The sequence below is a fragment of the Botryllus schlosseri genome, chromosome 4 (genome assembly GCF_051294905.1).
Source record: "Botryllus schlosseri isolate E-star chromosome 4, Bs_hap1, whole genome shotgun sequence".
NCBI lineage: Eukaryota > Metazoa > Chordata > Ascidiacea > Stolidobranchia > Styelidae > Botryllus > Botryllus schlosseri.
In genome coordinates this window covers 26,687,709-26,694,229 of record NC_137239.1, presented here as the reverse complement: position 1 = coordinate 26,694,229, position 6,521 = coordinate 26,687,709, and positions in this window count along the sequence as shown.

Sequence of the window (6,521 nt, the reverse complement as noted above, 5' to 3'; positions counted from 1 at the left end):
ATGATTCGAGTACTCGAATCTGAATCGAGTATTAATTTTAATGATTCGAGTCGAGTAGTAAAAGACGATATTTTCGAGTACTGAAATTACAAGCTCCTCGCTACTGAAAGATAATTTATCAACGACAATTTAGTTTCCAATGTGGAAGTCTTAAAACACTGATTGGCTGCATTGAAGCATACGAAACATAGTACAAAGATACAAAGCTTACGTGAAATAACACATTTTCGAAGTCATAATCATCCCATAACCTTGTCACGAAATGCAATAAAATCGGTGTGGTCGAAAAAATATCACAAAGCATCTTTAATGTGATGGATAACAGGCATTATATTCTTTGCTGTGGCATAAAAGGTATATATTTGAACTTTGACATATTACATTCTGTTATGACGTCATAATGTGTGATACTCGAATACTCGACTCGACTCGAAGCATAATACGTGATTCAGAATCGAATCACTCAGGTACTCGATTTTGCCCAGCCCTACTGATATGTGCTTTAAGAATCAATAATATTATGTTGGCAACCAATGTATTGTGTTTTATGAAAACCCTTGCTCATCATTGCATTTTGTAGTTTCACAACAACGCCATTCCGTGGCCCAGTATCAACAGATGCTGCGTCACATATGATATGATATTTTCAAATTTTCAACATATTCCTCTAATTGGTTTTCTAGACCAATGAAAATATGTTGAGTTGTTCTACTTTCGCTTTTTCGAACAACCACTTCGATTTGTGTCAGACAAATTGAAATTATACGATATATACAGTCTACATCTAAAATCGAAATTGAAAATTATTTATTAATTATTTAATTTTGACTGGAAGCAAGAGAACGATACGAATAATTCAATCTGGGCGATCACAATTTACCAAAATACTATTTTAAATCTTGGCAATTGGAAATGTGTCAGTTAAATTCAAATCAATCGGTATATATATTATACAGTCTCTATCTACAAAAAAGCCTATCCTTCATACAGTGAAAACTGGAAAATTTTTGTGCGGGAGGTTTTGTTTAACCAGTCTTAACTTTTGGTAATTTTTAAATCAGGACACAAAAGATCATCGTTTGTGACTACAGGACACACAAAATTTTGAATTTTTATTCTAGTCATAACCCTAGTGTGCACTCTACAGTGTAGGCCTACACTGTACCAGACATGGGGTGATTACTTTATTAATGTAATCGATTGCGATTACGATTACTTATGAATCACGCGATTACGATTACGATTACGATTACAGCAAAATCGGGAAGTAGTCGATTACGATTACGATTACATTGTAAAAGTAATCACGATTACTCACGATTACATATATTTTGCTTCTTAGAATTAATCTTAGAAGATATATTGAAGACAATATAAGGATTGCGATGAAATACATAATGAGATGATAAATTGCTTTATAAATGTACGTCATTTGCTTGTTACGTCATAATGTACCATTGCCAAACTTTATAGAGCAGTGGTTCTTAACCTGGGGGTAATTACCCCCAAAGGGGTAATTTATCAATGTTCGGGGGGTAATTCTAATTGAATTTTTTACAACCATATACCGCTGCACTGAAATATTTTCAAACGTAAATGTAGGCTAACATATATTTTTGCAAGCTTGTTTATATTTTGTTTCGCTTAACACACCATGCCTGCTGTGATATCATAGTAACCACTAGTGATTTTAAATAACAGGGTCGAATGTAGTTTAGCAGTGCCAGGTAAGTCGAATTTCTTTTGCAGTAGTGCGGATCATATATTCTTGCGCATGCTGGCAAATTGAATGACAACAAGGGGCGTCCAAGTTCAGCTTTACGCCTATAATGCAGTAACAATATCATAGAAATATAGTTGTTATTGAAAAGTGTAGTGGTCTAGTCTAGTCCGAAAAATTATGTCTGACATCATCAAAGTGCCTTCGAAGAAACGACGGGAAGATATTGGAAACCTTTCGGGTTCATCTTCAAAATGAATAACCCTTCATCGTCATAATGCCATCTGAACAAACTGATTGAATTTCATTCAACTTATTGCCGTGAAATAGGATTTTCTGCAATGGTATCTATCAAAACGAGATATTGACATAAGTTTGCAATTCACAATGACATGAGATGCTGTCTATTATTCTCCGCTTTGCCTAGATGTGACCACTGGATAACACAAAAATAGCATCAGCCTTCTCATTTACTTGATATTTTCAACATGCATTTCAGTGCGCATTATGATGTCACTTTGTGTTGTTTTACAATTAATTGAGTGCTTAAGCTGTAATTTGTTATTTTTGAAAGGGGGTTATTGCATTCCGTCATTTTCATCTTGGGGGTAATGCTATGAAAAAGGTTAAGAACCACTGTTATAGAGGATGATTTATCGCACCCAACGAGGTGCGTTCTTGCCTGGTTCGTATAACTTCCGCACCCCAAACTCAATGAAGTGGGAAGCGAGCTCGAAGGGAGCTCAAAAGTTTTTTGTAGATCAACATCAATGTTATTTTCGAGAGGTTTAATTAACTTTAAAATTTTCTTCGAGCTTCGTGATTTAATGTCTCTAGATAGCTCGATTTTGAAGTGCATACTTCTCTCCCATAAAAATGCACACATAATTTATAGGAATTGGCATTTCGGTCGCGGTCATTACCGCATGACGACACACCGAAAGACAGATGCAGTTTCGGCCAATATGCGACTTCACAAAGTGTGCTACCAAAGAAAGACCTTGGCCGAAACATTGGGCATGTGTCCATTATCAATAACAATGCTGGGAGGGCGTGACGAATAGTCATATCCTTCCAAACTTAGCCCCACTATACAAATGCCACCCCGGGAACCCACAAAGGAATGAAGGCATGACAATTTGTGTGTGCGTCTCACGAAAGTTTTTCTTCTAGTCTGCTTCGTTTGGGCGACTATACAATATCTTCTAATTTTATAACAGACGGGAGGTCACGAATTAACAAACATACAATGAAGTAATTATAACAACATATCAGATGCTTTAATTATGAATTACGTGCCCCAGCTATACCGGTTAATCTGACCATCTGTGCTGAGAGAGGAATAAAAATGAATAGTAACATAAATCAATTACCAATATTATTGACGGAATTCAGTCATCAACTTGAAATTTGACCACCCTACGGGGTTGTAAGTAGGGCTGGGAACAATGATTCGAGTACTCGAATCTGAATCGAGTATTTATTTTACTGATTCGAGTCGAGTATAGCAAAAGACGATTTTTTCAAGTACTGAAATTATACGCTCCTCGCTACTGAAAGTTATTTTATCAACGAGAATTATGGTTTCGATACTATTTCCACTGTGGAAGCCTTGAAACCTTGATTGGCCGTATCGCAGTATACGAGACATACAGTACAAAGCGACGACCGTTACTGGAAAACATTTCCGAAGCCATGATTATCCCACAACATTGTCACAAAGTGCAATGAAATCGGTATGGTCGCAGGAATACCAAGGTATCTTAAATGTGACGGATAACAGGCATTATAATCTTTGTGGCGGCACAAAAGGTACATATTTGACCTTTGACATATTATATGTTGTTGTGACGTCATAATGAGTGATGCTCGAATACTCTACTCGACCCGAAGCATAATACGTGATTCAGAACTGAATCACTCAGGTACTCGATTTTGCCCAGCCCTAGTTGTAAGACCAACATTTGGAGTGGGAGGACAAATTGCTGTTTTGGTCCTGACCCCACGCTAACATGGTGTATAAGCGGATTGCGCTGGCGGCAGGTCCAAATGTTGAGTAAAAAATTACGAAGTAACGATTGGCGCTCGTTCCAAGTAGAGTCATAAGAGAATAAGATAAAATGAACATAAAATTCTGCCTTCCGCGTAATACGGATATGGCTTGTTGCTGTTACGAGAAAAGGCAAAGAACGGCTCGGTTATGATATATAGCAGCAGTTGTTGATTTGTATTGCTTCGTTGTGGAAATCCTAATGTTTCGTTTAACGAGTACAAAATTCCAAATCTTTGTCCTTTGTACATATGCATACGTTTACGTACATATGCCTACTGCTCGCCAAGCATCAACGGTCAAACTGCGTTTAACTAAGCATCATCAAACATCAATAGCCAAGTTACTATTTGAAACTAGGCAAAGTGGTGATTATTATCCAGTTGTGACGTAGAGGCGTTTCGAGGGTATTGATAACCAGATATGCAGCATGTCGGATGTTCTTAATCACAGTACAATGTAGCCGGCATCCAATATCTATTTACCATGTGCGGATACTTCTTACGCAATGACGAGCAAAGATAATACTTCTGACGTAATAATGTGCAGTGGCGTTTGAAAATGAGACGTTTGTGCTATAACTAACCTGGTATATAATATCGCTTCCTTGTTCAGGACAGTTCACAGTGTTCAGTTTATGTCATAGTCCTTGCACAAATAAAAAGTAATCGTTCTTTCACAAAGAAATCGATTAGATATGGGAAGTAGTCGATTACGATTACGATTACTTTGGAATTTTTTCGAATGTAATCGATTGCGATTACGATTACTTCAAAATGCTGTAATCGTCGTAATCGATTACGATTACTAATCGCGATTACCCCATGTCTGCACTGTACACGATACCTAGCGACGACTCGGGACAAATAATGCCACAATGCTGAAGTACATATTGGCGTTTCAAATGTCGCTAAATGTATCAGCTGAGGCAATCAAAGGATATAATAATCCCATAAAATCAATATCTTCAGTCGCTTAGCCAACAATTTCGACGATGAATTACCAGGGAATATAAGCTTACGCCTTAACGGTCTAGGCCAGACCGGACAATGTATTCAGCGTTTAGTATTGCTACATTGATATTGAGCAGAAGGTAAAACGGGTGTCTATACTTGCTGCCGATATTACCCCATTAACAAGTTATACAGCAGTAGCCAACATCTCAATCGCACGGATTTGGTTTTAATGATACAGTAAAAATATTAAGTCAAGATTGACCCCGTTCGCCTGCTAGATTTTTTACATCAGAAAAAGATATCAATCTCATTGATTGGTTGAATAAGCATCATTCGCTGACTACGCATTTCGCTCGTAATGTTGTGTGAATGCGGGTCAAGCTTGCAGCAGAGAGTCACTAAATATTCACAAACGGTAAGCTGGATATTTCGAGCAAACTTTTTTCAAGGTGCATGCTCGTATAGTGTTGATTTTATATACCGCCAGCGCCATGCATAGAGTGGCCCGCAGTTGAAATGCAATAAATTTGAACGAAAGATGTTATAATGAAGTGAAAATTGTAATATATGAAAAAGGTTCACAGTGCATAACCTACCAAGGTTCTGTTGTGACCGCCAACCTCTGAATTTCAGAGGTTCACACACAGAACGCGAACGTGAACGTCAGGTTCACACCATCCTTAACAATAACCAATAATTTACATATTTTCAATTAGGGAAATCAGGAGGCACTTTCGCTTCATTTAGGGCATGGGTGTCAACAATACGGCCCGCGGGCCGCATCCGGCCATCCAGACCATTTCATGCGGCCCGCGAGGTCATCCTGAGTAAATTGAAATTTATCTTTATTATACAGCGCATTTCTAATAGAAATTGAGATTTTTAGTATTAATAACTTTGACAAAAATAATTGTTGTGTCATGTGTGTTGTTGTTGAGTTCTCACTCAAGTAACCATCGGGAACAAGGTGATTACATTGACAGTAGGCCCACATTGTGAAAAGGCAAAATAGTGCGAACTCTGTACAGAGCTTTCTGGAAAAATATACCAAAGAATAGTTATTCACATAGGCGGAAACGACAATCCGAAACCGTTGCATATAAAATACGTGGCGAATATGATATCTACACGTAAAATAGAACTTAAATCTCTCTGGTCGCACTGCTGCTTGCATTACTCTGACCTATAAAAGGCCCCCGCAGCCCCGGTCTCCACGGAAACTCGAATGATGAATTGATGATGATAAAAAAAACGAAATTCCAACGTCCCTGTTGTATTTCTCACCAGGAATACGCAGGGCCAACGACTCATCACGATTAAAACAAGGGAAGCATAAACATATTTCCACTTATATCGTCGTTAGAGACTCTGTTTTAGCTAGGGTTACCATACGCCCTCTTTTAAGAGAATTAGTCCTCTTTTTTGACATTCATAAAAATGTCCTCCAGGGACGCCTAAATATCTTCCTTTTTGAGTTTTGTCCTCTTTTTTGAGAATTTTTGTTAAATATAGTGCATATTCGACTGCTACAGTAAATCAAAACTAAACTACCGCTCTGGCCGGAGCTGAGTCGGAAAGTTGACCTTTTTTTATGTAGTCAGCCGACCACGAAGTGGGAAAAATTTACCATTTTTCAAGATTTTCCTCCGGTATTCTACGTTTGCAAATTTTGAAGAAGTGTCCTTCTTACCCGATTCCAAAATATGGTAACCCTAGTTTTAGCGGATTATTATAACTGTATTCAATCGCCCGATCATCGTATTTTTGATGATTCCATTGATTGCGAATAAACTTG